The following is an 18,942-nucleotide window of genomic DNA, read 5'->3' as shown; positions in this document are numbered from 1 at the left end:
GGTATTTACATAACCTTATATTCTAACTGCAACATATGTAAGTAACCTCTTTAAAATTTAGAATGTGCAGATATAACAAAAGTTTTAATAGGTTGGGGGGCAAGATGAGTGCAATTTTTCATAATACATATACAGGTCTTCTATAAATGCCCTGTAAATCTTCCTGAAGGGTATTGGACATTTCCAATAGATTATATAGTTTCTTACCTTGCAGTTTCTTTCTTTGGTAGAACAAACCACAACTGTCCAAAGCTGTTCACTGTTCCACAATTCATGCTCCACATCTTTGCTCACCTTCTGGGATGGATACGATTTTTGTTTGCCTTCTCAGGACAAGGTGTCATCAAATGAAACCTGCACATATTGGACACAGAGGGCCCCAGTCTGTGCTGATTGGACAAACTCTATGTCATTAATTTGTTCCCCTTCTGGACTCAGCATTTTTAGTTGACCACAATTATTCTTGAAATGCCATGCCACCACCACCCAATGGTGCCATTTTTTCAATGCTAGCTTTGGCTATGATGGACAGTATTGGGGCAGGAGACTTGACACCCAAGGATTCCTGGTTCTGGGGTCAGAAATGTCAATGTGACTATCAGGTCATGCAGGCAAACTCCCAATCCTTCACAGCCTAGGTCAACCCTTGGGCAGTCACAGCTGGAGTTCTGGGACTCTGCATGGCAGAGACTGATCTTTCCCTGGGAACTACATCTTACCCAGCATCTTGGGGCTGGAGGACCACAGAAGGCTCCTAGAGCAGGTCATGCTCCATGTTTGGACACTCTTTCTGTGCCACAACTAATTGGCAGTTTCTTCTTTTAGATTTAATTTTGTAGCCAAGTTGTTTTTTATTTGTTTCATGATAATGCATTAGTAGTCAAATACAATTTGAAAAGTGAAGAACTAACTACTCTTAGTTTGTAAGTTGCTTTCTTTATTTCTTATAATTTTTTCCTAATTTGTTCAATGTTTTAAATTATGATTCATTGCTTTTCATAGTGGCATACTTCGATTTATCTCACACTTCCCTTTACATATTTTTATTGTCACTTCCCTTTATATATTATACAGGTTTTTAATTTTTCACAGGATCTCAATAAGTTGCTAAGACTGGCTTTGAACTGAAGGTCCTCCTTACTCATCCTCCCCTATGTTGCTAGAATTACAGAATTACACACAATTCCTGTCTCTTTCAGACAATTTTTCTTAAGGATTTCTTCACATACAGAATTTCTCATTATTTTTATTAATAATTTTTCTCTGAATTTGATCCACCAAACTTCTTTATAATCATTATTCAGCATTCTTTGGGTAACTTATAACTCACTTATCTAATGTTCCATTCCTAATATTTTGGTTCATTACTTTAATTTAGACCTGATTTCTTTTGTCTTTATGTGCTGTACTAGTTTTAAATGATTTTTACATTTTAAAACAACAGTCAACAGTAGATTACAGGGTCATTTTGGAAAGAGTATGGAAGATTTAAAATAAATTTAAAAGATCAAGTACGGTTTCAAACTACATATTTAAAATCTCAGATAATTGTGAGGCTATGCAAAAGGATTTCAAGTTTGAGGCAAGTCACAGAAATTTAGAGACAATGTGTCCCAAACAATTTTAAAATGCCTTTTGTTGTAGTTCTGTGGTATAGCACCCTTGGGCTTAATCTCAAATATTACATATGAAAAAAAATAAAAGTAGAATGACTTCCTGATCCAGAAATATCTGTCTAAATATATATCCATAGGAGATTAAATTAGAATGTTGAAGACATAGCCTCAGTATTGTGTTCAGAGCAAAGAACATGGCTCTCAATATTCAAGGTAAAAATAAACCTATGTGCCCATCAATGATTGTAGGATTAAAAATGTGGTATTCATATGCTATTACTATTTTGCTATAAAATAAAATATATTGTCATTTAAAGTGATATAGAATTAATATGCAGGACTTTGCTTTATGCAAAATACATTAGATACAAAAAGTCAGTTGCAGGAGCATCTGATTCACATGTGAAAGAAATTCAGCATGTAATTGTGGTCACCAGGTACTGTGTTTTTTGAAGCATTTTTATATTGTTACTCAGAATCTACAAATCCTTATTTCAATGGGAAAAATGTTCAAGAGTTTTGCTGTAGCATATGGTTACTGTTATGTAATATGGTCTTGAAAATTACTAGTGGAATAAATGTAATATTTGTAAATACAAAACTGATAATTATACAAATTAATAATGTATTATTAATATTATGTGTGTTAATTCACCTTGTATAAATACATTACAATACAATGATATAATTAGTAAATATACAAAGTTGAATTTGTCAATAAAAAATTAGCAAATAATACAAATATAAAAAAGCATTTTATTAGTCTTGATTTCCATGTGTTGTCTTTTTCCAAGTAATATTGACATAGGTTATGCAAGAAGTTTATTGTCTCTTCAACTTTTTATTTGCATAATCTTGATATGTATATGCTTTTCTCATTAAATTTTTTCTATGTTTTTCCTTAATATTCCCTACCCTCTTTATATTTGTTGACTCTCCCATTGTTTTAGCATCCAAAAGCTACCTGTTACCTTCAGATCTCTGTATCTTGGGAGACAGAAACCAATTATCATACATTTATCAAAAAAGTCAGAAATGTTTGTGTAATGTTTTTTATTTTGTTTATTTAACTGAGAGTGATGGTAGCTTGTAGATTTTTTCCCTTATTGCCCAATACTATATTAGAGAAGAGGAAATACTATGGTAGTTAAAAGATAAATTTATTTCCTCTACTGTATTCCTATTTCTAGTAATATACTTACCTTGGATACACTGCTTTCTACAATAATTTGGGTAATTTTAACAGCATAATTGTGTATGTACATTTTTATGTAACATATGCTTCTGTAGTAATGACGGCCTTGGATTTACTAATCTGCTACACTTCTGATGTTCTGATATTGCTAACATTGCTGTAATCTCCTGTTATGCGTGCAAAATATATTTATCCAATATAAGTAATTTTTGTAAAATTTTCTTTCATTTCAGCAATAACTTGCCAGGGTACCCAAGAATTTTCACTAGACCACAGCATAAGACATGTATTTCAAAAATTGATTAAGAAAAAATATGGAAATTGTGACCTTAACCATTTACAACAGAGGACAATATGGAAAACTTTAAATGAGAGTGAACATTACAAATCATATTATCAGAAAGCAGACCTAATTCACTGGAAGAGAATTTATACTGGAGAGAACTCCTACAAAGGTATAGGATATGACAAAGGTTTTAATGCAAAATCACACCTCATTTGCCATCAGAGTGTTCATATTGGAGAGAAACTCTACCAAGGTACAGAATGTGGCAGAAGTTTTAATTGGAAGTCACACCTTACTCAACACGAGATAATTCATACTGGAGAGAAGCCCTACAAATGTAAAGAATGTGGCAAAAGTTTTAATCAGAGAGCACATCTTACTGAACACCAGAGAATTCATACTGGAGAGAAACCCTACAAATGTACAACATGCAACAAGCCATTTTATAGAAAATCAGAACTTATTACTCATCAGAGAATTCATACTGGAGAGAAACCCTATCAATGTAAAGAATGTGACAAAGCTTTTATTCAGAGGTCAAGACTTACTCGACACCAGAGAATTCATACTGGAGAGAAGGCCTATGAATGTAAAGAATGTGGCAAAGCTTTTATTCAGAGGGCAGGCCTTACTCAACACCAGAGAATTCATACTGGAGAGAAGACCTTCCAATGTAAAGAATGTGGCAAAAGTTTTAATTGGAGATCACACCTTATTCTACACCAGAGAATTCATACTGGAGAGAAGTCCTACAAATGTAAAGAATGTGGCAAAAGTTTTAATCGGAGAGCATACCTTACTCAACACCAGATAATTCATAATGGACAGAAGCCCCACAAATGTAAAGAATGTGGCAAAAGTTTTAATCGGAGAGCATGCCTTACTCAACACCAGATAATTCATACTGGAGAGAAGCCCTACAAATGTAAAGAATGTGGCAAAAGTTTTAATCGAAGAGCACATCTTACTGAACACCTGATAATTCATACTGGAGAGAAACCCTATCAATGTAAAGAATGTGGCAAAGCTTTTATTCAGAGGTCAAGACTTACTCGACACCAGAGAATTCATACTGGAGAGAAGCCCTACAAATGTAAAGAATGTGGCAAAAGTTTTAATCAGAGAGCACATCTTACTGAACACCAGAGAATTCATACTGGAGAGAAACCCTACAAATGTACAACATGCAACAAGCCATTTTATAGAAAATCAGAACTTATTATCCATCAGAGAATTCATACTGGAGAGAAACCCTATCAATGTAAAGAATGTGGCAATGCTTTTAATCGGAGGTCAAGCCTTACACAACACCAGCGAATTCATACTGGAGGGAAGCCCTATGAATATAAAGAATGTGGCAAAGCTTTTATTCAGAGGGCAGGCCTTACTCGACACCAGAGAATTCATACTGGAGAGAAGCCCTACCAGTGTAAAGAATGTGGCCAATGTTTTAATTGGAGATCACACCTTATTCTACACCAGAGAATTTATAATGGAGAGAAGCCCTACCAAGTGTACAACATGCAACAAACCATTTTTTAAAAAACTTGGACCTTTTCTGCCATCAGAGAATTTATGCTGGACAGAAGGCCTACGAATGTAAAGAATGTGACAAAGTTTTTAATCAGAGATCACATTTTACTGGACACCAGAGAATTCATACTGGAGAGAAGTCATACAAATGTAAAGTGTGTCAAAGTCTTTAATACACAATCAAGACTTATTCAACACCATGGAATTCATAGTGGAGAGAAACCCTACAAATGTAAAGAATATGACAAAGTTTTTATTTGAACATCATACCTTATTCAATACGAGTAAATGCATACTGGTGAGTAGTCTTAAGATGTGCAGGCTGTTACATAAGTTTTAATAAAAAAGAATGACAAATCCACCACCCGAAAAATCATAGTGTAGACAAAATGTACAAATGCAAAAATGTGACAAAACTTTTAATGGAAAAGTTTTTCTTTCTCAGTAGCAGAGAAATCATACTGGAAAGAAGTCCTATAAATAAAGATAATGTGGCAAAAACTATTTGTTAAAAATTAGTTTTATTTGTTTCCAATTAGTTACATATGACAGCAGAATGCATTCAGAGAAATTGAACAGAAAAGGAGCATCAATTCTCCTTGCATGGGCTAAAAATGTTGCACACAATGGAAGTGTAATAGTGCATGTATACAGGGTAAAAATATTCAAGTCAGTTCACTGTCCGTCCCCTCTTTACAGTGATATCTTTTTCCTCACTCCCTTATGCACAGTCAGAGGACTTCATTTCCCTCCCCCCCATTATGGATTTAACATTTGCCTATCAGAAAAAAACATTTGACCTTTTATGGTGGTTTTTGCTCATTTCACTTATTGCAGGATTCTCTACCTCCATCTATTTAATAGCAAATGCCATAATTTCAATTTTCTTTTTGTCTGAATAACATTTCTTTGTCTGCATATGCTAAATTTTCTTCATCCATGCATCTGTTGAAGGGTATCTAGGTTAGCTATTGTAAACTGAGCTGCTATAAAAAAATGATGTGGCTCAGACACTGTAGTATGCTGGTTTTAAGACCTTTGAGAGTAAACCAAGGAGTGGGTTAACTGGGTCAAATATTGGTTTCATTCAAAATTTTCATAGAAATTTCAATAAAATTTTCAGAATGGTTCAATCAACTTGCAGTTCCACGAGCAATGTATGAGTGTCCTTTTTCCCTGCATCCTCATCAAAATTTATTGTTGCTTTTATTCTTGATCATTCTCAATTTAGTAGAAGTGGGATATAATCTTTGACTGGTTTTGAGCTGTTATTTCTCTAATAGCTAGAGATGATGGAAGAATTTTTCATATGTTAGCTGATCATTTGTATTTTTTCTTCTGTGAATTGTTGGTTCAGTTCATTACCCATTTATTGATTGGGTTATTGGCTTCTTTGCTGTTATTTTTTTGAGTTTTTTATATATATGGTAGATTACTGTTTTATCTAAAGTTTATATGGAAAATACTTTCTCTCATTCTGTAGGTCCTCTGTTCATGTTATTAATTGTTTCCCTTACTGAGGCTTTTATTTTGAGTTCATTCAATTTATTCTTTCTTAATTCTTACAAGTGTTTGTTAATGAGGTCAGTTTCTAAGCTGACATGGTCCAACTTGTAAGATTAGACATGGCCTGACATGGTAGATTTGGTTCAACTTTTTCTTCTATTCAGTGCAGGGTCTCTGTTGTAATACCTACATCTTTAATCACCTTTAAGTTGATTTTTCCACAGGATTAGAAATAGAGTTTTGCTTTCATTTTGCTATGTATGAATTTCCATTTTTTCCAGCACCATTTATTTAATAGTCTATCTTTTTTCAATGTGTGTTTTAGGTGCCTTTGTTTAGTATGAGATAATCCTATTTATTTGCTTTGCTTAGGTGTCTTCCATACCTATTCTATGTCTATTTTGGTGCCAATACCTTGCCATTTTTGTTACTATTACTCTGTAGATCTGTATTGTGAGCCCTCCTGCTTTATTCTTCTTGGTAAGGATTACCTTGGTTATTCTGAATCTCTTGTTTTCTAAATGAATTTTATGATTGATTTTTCTCATTCTGTGAAAAATGTCATTGGAATTTTAGTAGGAATTGCATTAAATCTGTAACAGTTTTGGCCCTTTTGACAATTTTAATTCTGCTAATCCAAGTGCATGAGTGGTCTTTTCATTTTCTATGGGTTACCTCAATTTTCTTATTAGCATTCTGCATCTTCCCTTTTAGAGGTCTTTCCTCTCTTTTATTAAGTTGATTCTCAATGTTTAATTTTTTGCATCTATTGTGAAATTTGATTTATCACTGATATATAGAAATGTATTTATGTATAGTGATTACTATCGCACTCCCTGCCCGCAGAGAGACACGACACCTGGTTCTTTTCAGCTCTTTATTGCGCGCATCTGCCATGGTTTCTCTCTCGCTTCTTCTTCCTCATAGTTCTTTCTTTGTTCTTTTCTTTGTTCTCTTCTTTGAGGAACTTACACTTCAATATCTATAGTACAGTAACCAATCAGCATTTTCGCACGAGGGGAGAGCATTAACAGATACAGGCAGCAAAGGCAGGCATACAGTGGACCTGTACTGTCCATCAGGGAGCTTAGCCAATCCCTGGAACTTCCTCAAAATAATGTCAGTTGTTTATGCAAAAGTTAACTGCTCTGGCTCACTGCCAGGCGCCATCTTAGCCTTGCCACACCTAGGGCCAGGGGTCCGGCTGAAACCCCGACAGTTCCCCCTTTTCTCTTTTAAAAAGAAAAGGAAAGCTCGGGACCGTGCCTGTCTTAGGCGGAGTGGTCAACCACCGTCCTTACCCGTCATCGGATAACTGTAGAGCATGCTACAGCTCCTGTCTTAGGTCGGTACGGGGGTTACCTCCTTCCTTACCCGTCTGGCTAGCGATCCAGCATCGTGAGCCATACTTGTGGGGAACTGCCGGCCTCTAGGGCAGCCATGACCTGATGGAAGATGATACGATCTCTAGCTTGATCTCGGCGCATGAGCATGATAAGGCGTGTGAGGAAGACAACAGCAACAACCATGAACATACAAAAGGCTCCCATACCTGCCCATTGTTTTACAAAACTGAAAGAAGAGGATAGCCAACTTAGCACTTCGGACATAGGGGCTACATTAACTCTAGTAGCATTGAGACTAACAATTTGAGATCTAGGAATAGCAGTAAGATTATCAAATGTATAAGACCAATTTGTTTGTAGCTGAGCAGACAAGATTCTAGACAAGTTTGCTGCATAGCTAAGGTTATGGTAAGCTACAGGTGTAATGCACAGTCCCGTCAGACGATAAATACATCCCACATTTAACAGTTCTTGTAAGATGTCCATTTGTTCCTGAAGCAAGTCCACTCGCTGGTTTACTAAAAGAATCCCTGCTTTTAAGTGTTGATCCACTGTCTGCTGAGTAGATAAGGCAGTAGCAGTCTGTTGAACCACCTTGTTGATTGTGGCTGCAGATTGTACAGATGTAGTTAAGGCTACAGCTGCTGCAGTGGCAGCTGCCGCTGATGCAACTATAGCGGTAATGACTGCTGCGGTGATTCCAAAGTCTCTCCTATTTCTGGAAAGCAATACTGGCAATTCATCATCTGTAACAGAAACTGGCATAGGCAAGAAAGTAGGAACACACATTAAGTCTGCCAGCAGGAACCTAGAAGCATTTTAACATTGAGAGATAGCACAAATCTGAAGTACAATTGAGAGAAGCAGTTGTTTTGTTACATAGTTGAACTGTTCCTCCTAAGAGACTAAAAAGAGGTAGTAAGTTAGTTTATTCCGTGGAAACACACAAACTGAGTCGCAGCTCCAGTAAAGCACCGGGTTACCCTTATTACCCACAGTTAAAAAAAAAAAACCCAAACAAAGAGACAAAGAGAAAGTTTATCTTTAGGGGACCTGAAGGTCTCCTCTATTCCCCCTTTTTGTTTATAAAGAGTATTTTTGAGGGTGAGATGTGTATGTTCAACAATACCTTGTTTTTGTGGGTTATAAGGTACATTTGTGGTTAGAGTTATTTTAATTTTAGTGAGGAATAGGTTCTTACCAATTTTAGTTTTTAAAGAAAAATTTAGACTTTATAACGTAGTACAATCTTTAACAGTTGCTTAACCATAATTGTATAAACCCCTATTTTTAAGACAATTGTTTTAAAGAATAAAACTTAATAGACACAAAGTTAAGAGTAAATTAGTGTTTCTAAGAAATCCTTGTCATTTTACCATGTCATTTTACCATATAGATTAAACTTTGGCTTATATCAGAACATTAGTATTTCACCTTAGGAAAAACCTTAAATAGCTTTAGCTGATTTACATACATACAACCAACTTAGTTACACATAGACTTGTTGAAACTTGTCCTTTATTACACACAGACTTTCTTATCCAGAAACATTTTCTTTTCCTTTTTATTAAATACATTTTTAAACCCAGAACCTTTTATTTTTTCTTTTTTATTTGTTGACCCCTTTTTGTTCACACTCCGAAACAACTCTTATGAAATTTCCGAATTTAGATAAATCACTCCATTTTAATAAGATTAAATATTTTGTTGTTTATAGTACTCTTAATTGAAACACAGTTGAAACTTTTGGAACCCTTTATATATAGAATTTCACTTGTTAGGACATAACTCTTAGTAACCTTGTTTTTAGTTTAGTGATGACACAAAGCAAGTTTAAACCCTTTTATTTACCATCCTATGAGAACACCAATAAGGTTTAAGTATGATACCCCATGGAATTAGAGGAGTTAAGAGTACCTGATGTTATTTAACAATTAGCATTTTAACTTTGTAAATTAACCAGACGTCTCTACAAACACATTTGAGTAATCCCATACATGTTAACTCCAATTTATTTATTTTATAAAACCAAGATATCAGACAAGTGTCCTGAACAGGATCCGTTGCCTCTTTCCTGCTGAAGAAAAGTTCTAGAAGCAATTGATATTAGACATTGTTTAACATTAACATTTCATTAGTTTGACCACCTGGAGACTTGTAAGTTATTTTTAAAGATATTTTACTTTCATTAGTTTACCCAATTTAAATTGAACCTATTTAAATCATGTGAATAAAAGTATTTGGATCCATTTTTAAATTTTAATTTTAAGAGCGCTCAGTTTTGACAAAACATGACATTAGACAGCACAACATAACACATAACACAAAATCAAAGGCCTTGTAACTTTATAGGTAAATGTTCATTGCAATGAAACAGCTGTTCAAAAACTTCAGTTGAATAAAAAATAGAACTGATCAAAAAGAAAAAAAATCATTAACCTAGGTATGCAAGATCAAAATTATGAGCTCAAAAATACAGCATTAAAGAAAAAACAAAACAAAACAAGAATCCTGAAGAATAAGTTAGTTTTTTGTAGCGGCCCAGGAGTTTAAAACGGACACTTTTTTTCTTCTTTTCTTCTTATCTTTAGGTTACCCCCCTTTTCTCCTTGAGACGCTGTAGTTACATTCCAATGTGGCAGGGGGAGGGAGGATCACCCAGGACTTTTTAACCCCTTTTTTACCTGGTTGAGAAATCAGGTTAGGTTTGAATGCAGAAAATCACAAAACATTACTTTTTACTACTTTTAAGGAATGGAGCTGCTGAGCTCTCTGCCTAGGGGGACCCTCCCCTAAACTGATTTCCCTCTTTTTAGCAAGTTGTTCTTCACACCCACTTTCATTTTTATTTTTGTTTGTCCCTGATCTTATTGACGCCCTTTTTGATGTTTTAGACCTTTTTTCTTACATTTTCTCCAAAACCTGACTGCCCTCAGTCAGAGGCTCCACAAAAGAGTGTTTTTTAACTATTGCCCACAGGTCTCGAGTCTTCACCGGTGTCAATGTCATCATTAATAGGGCGCTTAGACTGCATTGTTAGCTTCCCAAATGTCCTTTCTAGCTCCCCCCCTGAAAATTCCTCTTTTGAATCTTCCCCTTCTGAGTTATTATTTCTTTCTGAGTTCTGAGAACAGAACCGTTTCTCTTTAATCTCTTCTAAAACCTGACTTCCCTCTTCCAGGGGTCCCTTTAGATTTTGTTTATCTTTATGTTGTAAGCAAGATTTAATCAGGGACCAAATGGCTAAAGTTCCAACAGGTAACAGCTTTTGCTTTTTTGTTATGTGTAGATCCTCTCCCAGGTGCTTCCACTGAGGAATATATTTAACAACCCTTTATCTAAAAACCACGGAGAGACCTTTTTTATGGTATCAAGGAATGCTCAAGCTGTTCTGCCTTCAGCGGCGTTCCGTGATTCCCCAACAACTCCCTAAGAGGCTGCTTCATTCCAGTCTTAGACAGTTCTGTTCCTATGATTAAATCTTACAGCACTAAGAGCTCCAAGCACACAAACAAGCCACACAACAAACACAAAAATAACACACACCACACAAACAATCTGGTACCACTGCATCTATCTATGAAGTTTTAATTTTTTTCTGGGTTCTTTACCCTTCACTGCCGGCTACCAATGACGGACTCAAGGTCATAAATGAAATACCAATGACGGACTCAAGGTCTTAATATGAATATCACTGACGGACTCAAGGTCTTAATATGAATATCACTGACGGACTCAAGGTCTTAATATGAATATCACTGACGGACTCAAGGTCTTAATATGAATATCACTGACGGACTCAAGGTCTTAATATGAATATAAATACTTACCTTTTACTTTATCTGTAGAGCTCCCGGGTTTCGGCGCCACCTATCGCACTCCCTGCCCGCAGAGAGACACGACACCTGGTTCTTTTCAGCTCTTTATTGCGCGCGTCTGCCATGGTTTCTCTCTCGCTTCTTCTTCCTCATAGTTCTTTCTTTGTTCTTTTCTTTGTTCTCTTCTTTGAGGAACTTACACTTCAATATCTATAGTACAGTAACCAATCAGCATTTTCGCACGAGGGGAGAGCATTAACAGATACAGGCAGCAAAGGCAGGCATACAGTGGACCTGTACTGTCCATCAGGGAGCTTAGCCAATCCCTGGAACTTCCTCAAAATAATGTCAGTTGTTTATGCAAAAGTTAACTGCTCTGGCTCACTGCCAGGCGCCATCTTAGCCTTGCCACACCTAGGGCCAGGGGTCCGGCTGAAACCCTGACAGATTACATATCCTGCTATTTTTTTCTGAATCCCTTAATTACATCTAGAAGATTTCTGATGGAGTTTTTGTGTCTTTTGAATGTAGAATCATGTCTTTGGCAAATAGTGATATACTGAATTTTTATTTCCTATTCATGTCTTTTTAATTTCTTTTATCTTTCCATTAACTCTGGCTCAAATTTTAAGGACTATGTCAAATAGAAGTGTTAAAAGAGAGCATTTATATCTTCTTCCAGTTTACATGGGTAAGGCTGTCAGGGGTGGGCTCTGAGGGCCCCAGAGCCACACCCTGGCCTGATCTCTAAGATGGCACCTGGCAGCTTGCCAGACATAGCTGCACTCATAAACAAGTTTTAGGAATTAACTCTGGTTGGCTGTTGTACATGAGGCGATCCTGGTATCTGCCTGGAGACTGTTCCTTGATAGGATAACTTTCCTGGTAGTCTACTGTCTGATAGGCTGATGTTCTCAATATAAGTCTGAGACTTGTGGAATAAAGGCCTTTTGGTTCCTGTGATCAAGAAAAGCGTACGCGTTGTGATTGCCCACCGCCTGCAGGCGGTGGGCGATCATAAATGGTGCCAAAACCTGGGAACCCGAGTTACAAAGAAGGAACTGATCAGGTAAATACAAGAAAAATAAAGTACAGTCTGGCCAGGTTAAAGTTCACAGGGTAAGCGACGAGTTAAAGTTCGCAGGGTAAGCGACAAGTTAAAGTTTGCAGGGTAACCCACGAGTTAAAGTTTGCTGGATAAGTGATGAGTTAAAGTTCGCTGGATAAGCGATGGAGTTAAAGTTCACGGGAAACGATGAGTTAAAGTTCGTGGGTTAAGCAACGGAGATTGTTTGTAAGTGCTTTCGCTTTTGTTTTGGCGGTGGGGCGATCATATAAGGCTTCATTTTTTGTGTACCTAGAATGATGTTTTCCTTTGCATTAGCATTGATGGCTTTCATTATGTTGAAGTATGTTCCTACTATCCCTAGATTTTCTAATGTTATAAACAGAAGTGGATACTGTATTTTGCCAAATGAAGTCTCTCCATGTATTTAGATGACCACATAAACCTCTTCTTCACATCTATTGATGTGATGAATTATGTTTATTGATATCCATTTGTTGAAATAGTCTTGCAACTCTGGGATGAACCCCATTGAATTGTGCTGCACCATCTTTTTTGTTGTAATTATATTTTATTTTTACATACTGTATTTTAATTCATTGTACAGAAATGGGGTACATCTTTTTGTTCCTATGGTTGTTCACATTGTAGATTCATACCATTCATGTAATCATACATGTACATAGGGTAATGATATCTGTCTCATTCCACAATTTTTCATACACCCCTCCTCCCTCTCATTTTTCTTTATATAATCTAAAGTTTCTCCATTCTTCTCTTAACCCCCCAAGTCATGTACTCCCATTATATATCATCATCCATTTATCAGGGAATATATTTTGGCCTTTTGTTTTTGGAATTGGCTTATTTCACTTAGTATGATATTACTCAATTTCATCCATTTATCTGCAAATGCCATGATATTATTCTTCTTTATGGATGAATAATACTTTATTGTTTATATATACCAGTTTCTTATCTTATTATATATCTTCAGTCAGTTGCTCTTAATTATAACTAAATGCTTTAATTAAACTAAACTAGGAAAATAAGTGGAGAATTTTAGTGAACAATAAATCCTGAAGTTGCCAATCCTGGAATTTGTTATTTGAATCACACCTTTTTTGTTCTGAACTTTTAAATTTGTGTCCATATAAAGTTTTGAAATGGTAACAATCATGAGCAAGAGACATTTTAAGTGCATATATTATGTACTATAAAATAATTATTCTTTATGGTTTTATTATCTGTCTATACCCATTGCATTCCTGGGATAGTTGCATAACTGTAATACCTGGAGGCAAAGAAATGACCCAGTAACTTAACCCAAGTAATTGTACATGGAAGCAGTGAATATTTATCAGATGAGTAGATAAGTATTTCTTGAATTAATAAATAAACATATGAGATAGCATATGGCTTCTGGAAAGGTGATGTTGGATAAAGTACACTGAACCAAAAGCTTCCATCTCAGTCCTGAAATAGTGGCTCTGTGAACTTGGGCAAGTCAGATAACTATCTTCAAAAAAGCTGAGATAATGTGACACCTCAAATGAAGGCAGTTGTATCTGCCATCCTATGTTCTTGGAGATATGACTGCAAGTATTTATTTTTTGAATAAAATAATAGATGGGAAAGCATACTTTAAAATAAACATCATGTAGTGAGATTATTGTTTTCATGCCCACTTCTACTGATTACACTCTAAATAGACACATGAGTGTACATTAATATTCATTGTCACCTGCTCCTTATTTGTTTCAGAACTTTGTTGTTATGTGGTTTTTGCAGAACAAATTTTCATCCTTTGCTTAATGCTGTCTAGCTCTGGAGAGTGTTAGGAACTGTTCCCCATTTGCCCTCCCCTGCCCTTCTTCCACAGTGATAATGTACTTGGGAGTCTCAAACCATTTTAATATTGACTGTGTAATTATAGATGCATCACAAGTGTGCATCTCATGTGCAGTTCATTACCCAGTAAAATATGAGTGAGTTTTTATCACCTTGTGTTTGCATTTTCATCATCACATACAGGTCATTTAATTATTTGTTCATTCACTTATCACTCATTTAAGAAGTAACTAATTATGCTCATGTAATCTATGAAGTTTAACTCTTAAAGCTCCAAATTACCTTAAAGGCAAATGTGTTTTGATCCTGGTCAGGGACATGTTGCACCAGGGATTTGGGAATACTATGCAAGTTTATGTATTTGGATGTAGACCTAGGCATGACCCTAAAGCACAAGTTCTGATAATGCTTCAGGATGCCTGTTACATCTGTGGAAGAGTCAAGGATCACTAGGATTCAGTCTGCACGGGCATTTAGAATACTTTATCATGGTGATCCCAGGAGTTTGGGGAGAAATATTGGCCACCAAATTTATTCTCATACATAAAGGTGAAGAGAGCCTGTTCTCTCATCCCTAGAAAAGGAACCCAAGATAAGAGTTATAATTAGAGCTCAGGGTGATGTGTGTCCTTTGCCAGGGCATTGGAACTCTTCATGGTCAGGTCTGCTGGAAGTTTATAAATTGGAAAGAAGAAATAATTTGGGTATGGGCAGGGTCAAGTATGTTAAAGAGATAAATATAGGCCACTCAGTTTAATAAAACTGCTGATGTATTTGGAAGCTCATATACAGGGTAGGTGCTCACTGAGGTAGAGTCCTTGGAAGTGGATGAGGCACATCACTGTCTCAGAGTGAAGGGAAGTGTGTTGGAGCTGAATGAGAATGGAAATAATACTGGGTTAGAGTGAGAAGAGTGACTTTGAGACCCAGTGGTTCACCTCACTCATTTTCTGATTCTACAAAATCCTAATTTATTGTTTTGGAGATTCCACTTTTTACATGTGAAGTGAGTGCACAGCAGTCTCATGACTGTCTAAGATGAAAACATCTTTTTGTTTGATGGGGGCACTGATAAGGACTGGATGGGGCTGGCAGTTCCTTAGGAGAATGGAATCTGGGAGTAGGGGTGGGAGACTTGGCAACCCATGCAAATAATGTGGAGTCACATTTCTTAGCTTTCTGCATGACCACTCTCATCCTTCATGGCATACTATGAAGGAGAATAGAGAAAGCCTTATCAAACAGATGCTGTGGATAACTGGATAGGGAAAGAAAATGACCAGGTGATTTAAAACCAAAGTATATTAGAAGTGGATCTTGGGATAAACCTTAGACCTTGAATGGGACCTTCTGGTCAATTTTGTGAATGCTTGTGACATGGTTCATCTCCACTTTCCTCCAAGGGTGGCAATATGGCAAAGGATAATTTGTGCCTGGTCTCTGGTGTTGTGATGGCATTTGCAGCCTGATTCCAGGACAAACTGCTAAGTTCTAGAAATTTTCTTTTCTACTTTTGTGAAGTTCAGGGATAGTGAGCAAGCTCGCCCACTTCATAGAACTTTCATGTGTGTATAAATATCAAATAACTGGGAAAGATATGTGAGTTTTTGAAATTACCAAATTCCATACCTGTGAAATCATTTTTTTTTATTGTAAACAAATGGGATAAATGTTGTTTCTCTGTCTGTACATAGAGTAAAGGCATACCATTTGGGTAATCATAAATTTACATAGGGTAATGTTGTTTGATTCATTCTGCCATTTTTTCCCTTCCCCCCCTCCCCTCCAACCCCTGCCCTCCATTTATACAGTCCTTCCTTCCTCCATTCCTGCCCCCCTCCCTAAACCCAACTCCAACCCCAACACTAACCCTTCCCACCCCCCATTATGTGTCATCATCCACTTATTAGCGATATCATTCTTCCTTTGGTTTTTTGAGATTGGCTTATCTCACTTAGCATGATATTCTCCAGTTTCATCCATTTGCCTGCAAATGCCATAATTTTATCATTCTTTATGGCTGAGTAATATTCCATTGTATATATATATACCACATTTTCTTTATCCATTCATCAATTGAAGGACATCTAGGTTGGTTCCACAATCTGGCTATTGTGAACTGAGCAGTTATGAACATTGATGTGGCTGTATCTCTGTAATATGCTGATTTTAAGTCCTTTGGGTATAGGTCAAGGAGTGGGATAGCTGGGTCAAATGGTGGTTCCATTCCAAGTTTTCTAAGGAATCTCCACACTGCTTTCCAGAGTGTCTGCACTAATTTGCAGCCCCACCAGCAATGTATGAGTGTACCTTTCTCCCCACATCCTCGCCAACACCTATTGTTGCTTGTATTCTTGATAATCGCCATTCTAATTGGGGTGAGATGGAATCTTAGGGTGGTTTTGATTTGCATTTCTCTTATTACTAGAGATGTTGAACATTTTTCCATATGTTTGTTGATTGCTTGTATATCTTCTTCTGTGAAGTGTCTATTCATTTCTTTAGCCCATTTGTCAATTGGATTATTTACATTCTTGGTGTAGAGTTTTTTGAGTTCTTTATAGATTCTGGAGATTAGTGCTCTATCTGAAGTATGATTGGCAAAGATTTTCTCCCACTCTGTAGGCTCTTTCTTCGCATTGCTGACAGTTTCCTTTGCTGAGAGAAAGCTTTTTAGTTTGAATCTATCCCAGTTATTAATTCTTGCTTTTATTTCTTGTGCTATGGGAGTCCTGTTGAGGAAGTCTGGTCCTAAGCCGACATGTTGAAGCTCTGGACCTACTTTTTCTTCTATAAGATGCAAGGTCTATTTATTTTGTCAATTTTTTGTATTGTTTCTTTTGTTTCAATTTCGTTGATTTCAGCTCTGAGTTTAACTATTTCCTGTCTTCTACTACTTTTGGTGTTGGTCTGTTCTTCTTTTTCTAGGGCTTTGAGCTGTAGTGTTAGGTCATTTATTTTTTGAGTTTTACTTCTTTTATTAAATGCGCTCCATGAAATAAATCTTCCTCTAAGTACTGCTTTCATAGTGTCCCAGAGATTTTGATATGATGTTTCTTTGTTCTCGTTTACCTCTAAGAATTTTTTAATTTCCTTCCTAATATCTTCTGTTATCCATTCATCATATAGTAGCATATTGTTTAATCTCCAGGTGTTGGAGTAGTTTCTGTTTTTTACTCTTTCATTAATTTGTAACTTCAATCCATTATGATCTGATAGAATACAAGGTAGTGTCTCTATCTTCTTGTATTTGCTGACATTAGCTTTGTGGCATAATATATGGTCTATTTTAGAGAAGGATCCATGTGCTGCTGAGAAGAAAGTGTATTCGCTCTTGGTTGGATGGTATATTCTATAAATGTCTGTTAAGTCTAAATTATTGATTGTGTTATTGAGATCTATGGTTTCTTTGTTCAATTTTTGTTTGGAAGATCTATCCAGTGGTGAAAGAGGCATGTTAAAATCACCTAGTATTATTGTGTTATTGTCTATTTGGTTTCTAAAATTGAGAAGGATTTGTTTAACATACATGGATGAGCCACTGTTTGGGGCATAGATGTTTATGATTGTTATATCTTGCTGATTTATGCTTCCCTTAAGCAGTATGAAATGTCCTTCTTTATCCCTTCTGACTAACATTGGCTTGAAGTCCACATTATCTGAAATGAGGATGGATACTCCAGCTTTTTTGCTGAGTCCATGTGCATGGTATGTTTTTCCCCATCCTTTCACCTTTAGTCTATGGGTATCTCTTTCTATGAGGTGAGTCTCTTGCAGGCAACATATTGTTGGATCTTTCTTTTTAGTCCAATCTTCCAGTCTGTGTCTTTTGATTGATGAATTCAGGCCATTAACATTCAGGGTTATTATTGAGATATGATTTGTATTCCCAGCCATTTGGTTCATATTTAAAATTTTTGACACATCTTGGTTCCTCCTTTATTTGACAGTTCCTTTAGGATAATTCCTCTCTTTGCTGATTTGCTTCTTTGTTTTTTATCTCTTCCTCATGGAATATTTTGCTGAGAATGTTCTGTAATGCTGGCTTTCTTTTTGTAAATTCTTTTAGCTTTTGTTTATCATGGAATGATTTTATATCATCGTCAAATTTGAAGGTAAGTTTTGCTGGGTATAAGATTCTTGGTTGGCATCCATTTTCTTTCAGAGCTTGAAAAATGTTGGTCCAGGCCCTTCTAGCTTTTAGGGTCTGGATTGAAAAATCTGCTGATATCCGTATTGGCTTCCCCCTGAATGTAATTTGGTTTTTTTCTCTCACAGCCTTTAAAATTCTGTCTTTATTTTGTATGTTAGGTATTTTCATTATAATGTGCCTTGGTGTGGGTCTGTTGTAATTTTGTGTATTTGGAGTCCTATAAGCCTCTTGGACTTGATTTTCCATTTCATTCTTCAGATTTGGGAAATTTTCTGATATTATTTCTTCAAATAGATTGTTCATTCCTTTGGTTTGTTTCTCTAAGCCTTCCTCAATCCCAATAATTCTCAAATTTGGCCTTTTCATGATATCCCATAGTTCTTGGAGATTCTGTTCATGATTTCTCACCATCTTCTCTGTTTGTTCAACTTTGTTTTCGAGGTTAAATATTTTGTCTTCAATATCTGAAGTTCTGTCTTCCAGCTGTTCTATCCTATTGGTTATGCTTTCTATGGAGTTCTTAATTTGGTTTATTGTTTCCTTCATTTCAAGGATTTCTGTTTGGTTTTTTT

Source organism: Sciurus carolinensis (assembly GCF_902686445.1).
Source record: "Sciurus carolinensis chromosome 14 unlocalized genomic scaffold, mSciCar1.2 scaffold_126_arrow_ctg1, whole genome shotgun sequence".
NCBI classification, from domain to species: Eukaryota; Metazoa; Chordata; class Mammalia; order Rodentia; family Sciuridae; genus Sciurus; species Sciurus carolinensis.
This window is presented reverse-complemented; position numbering follows the sequence as displayed.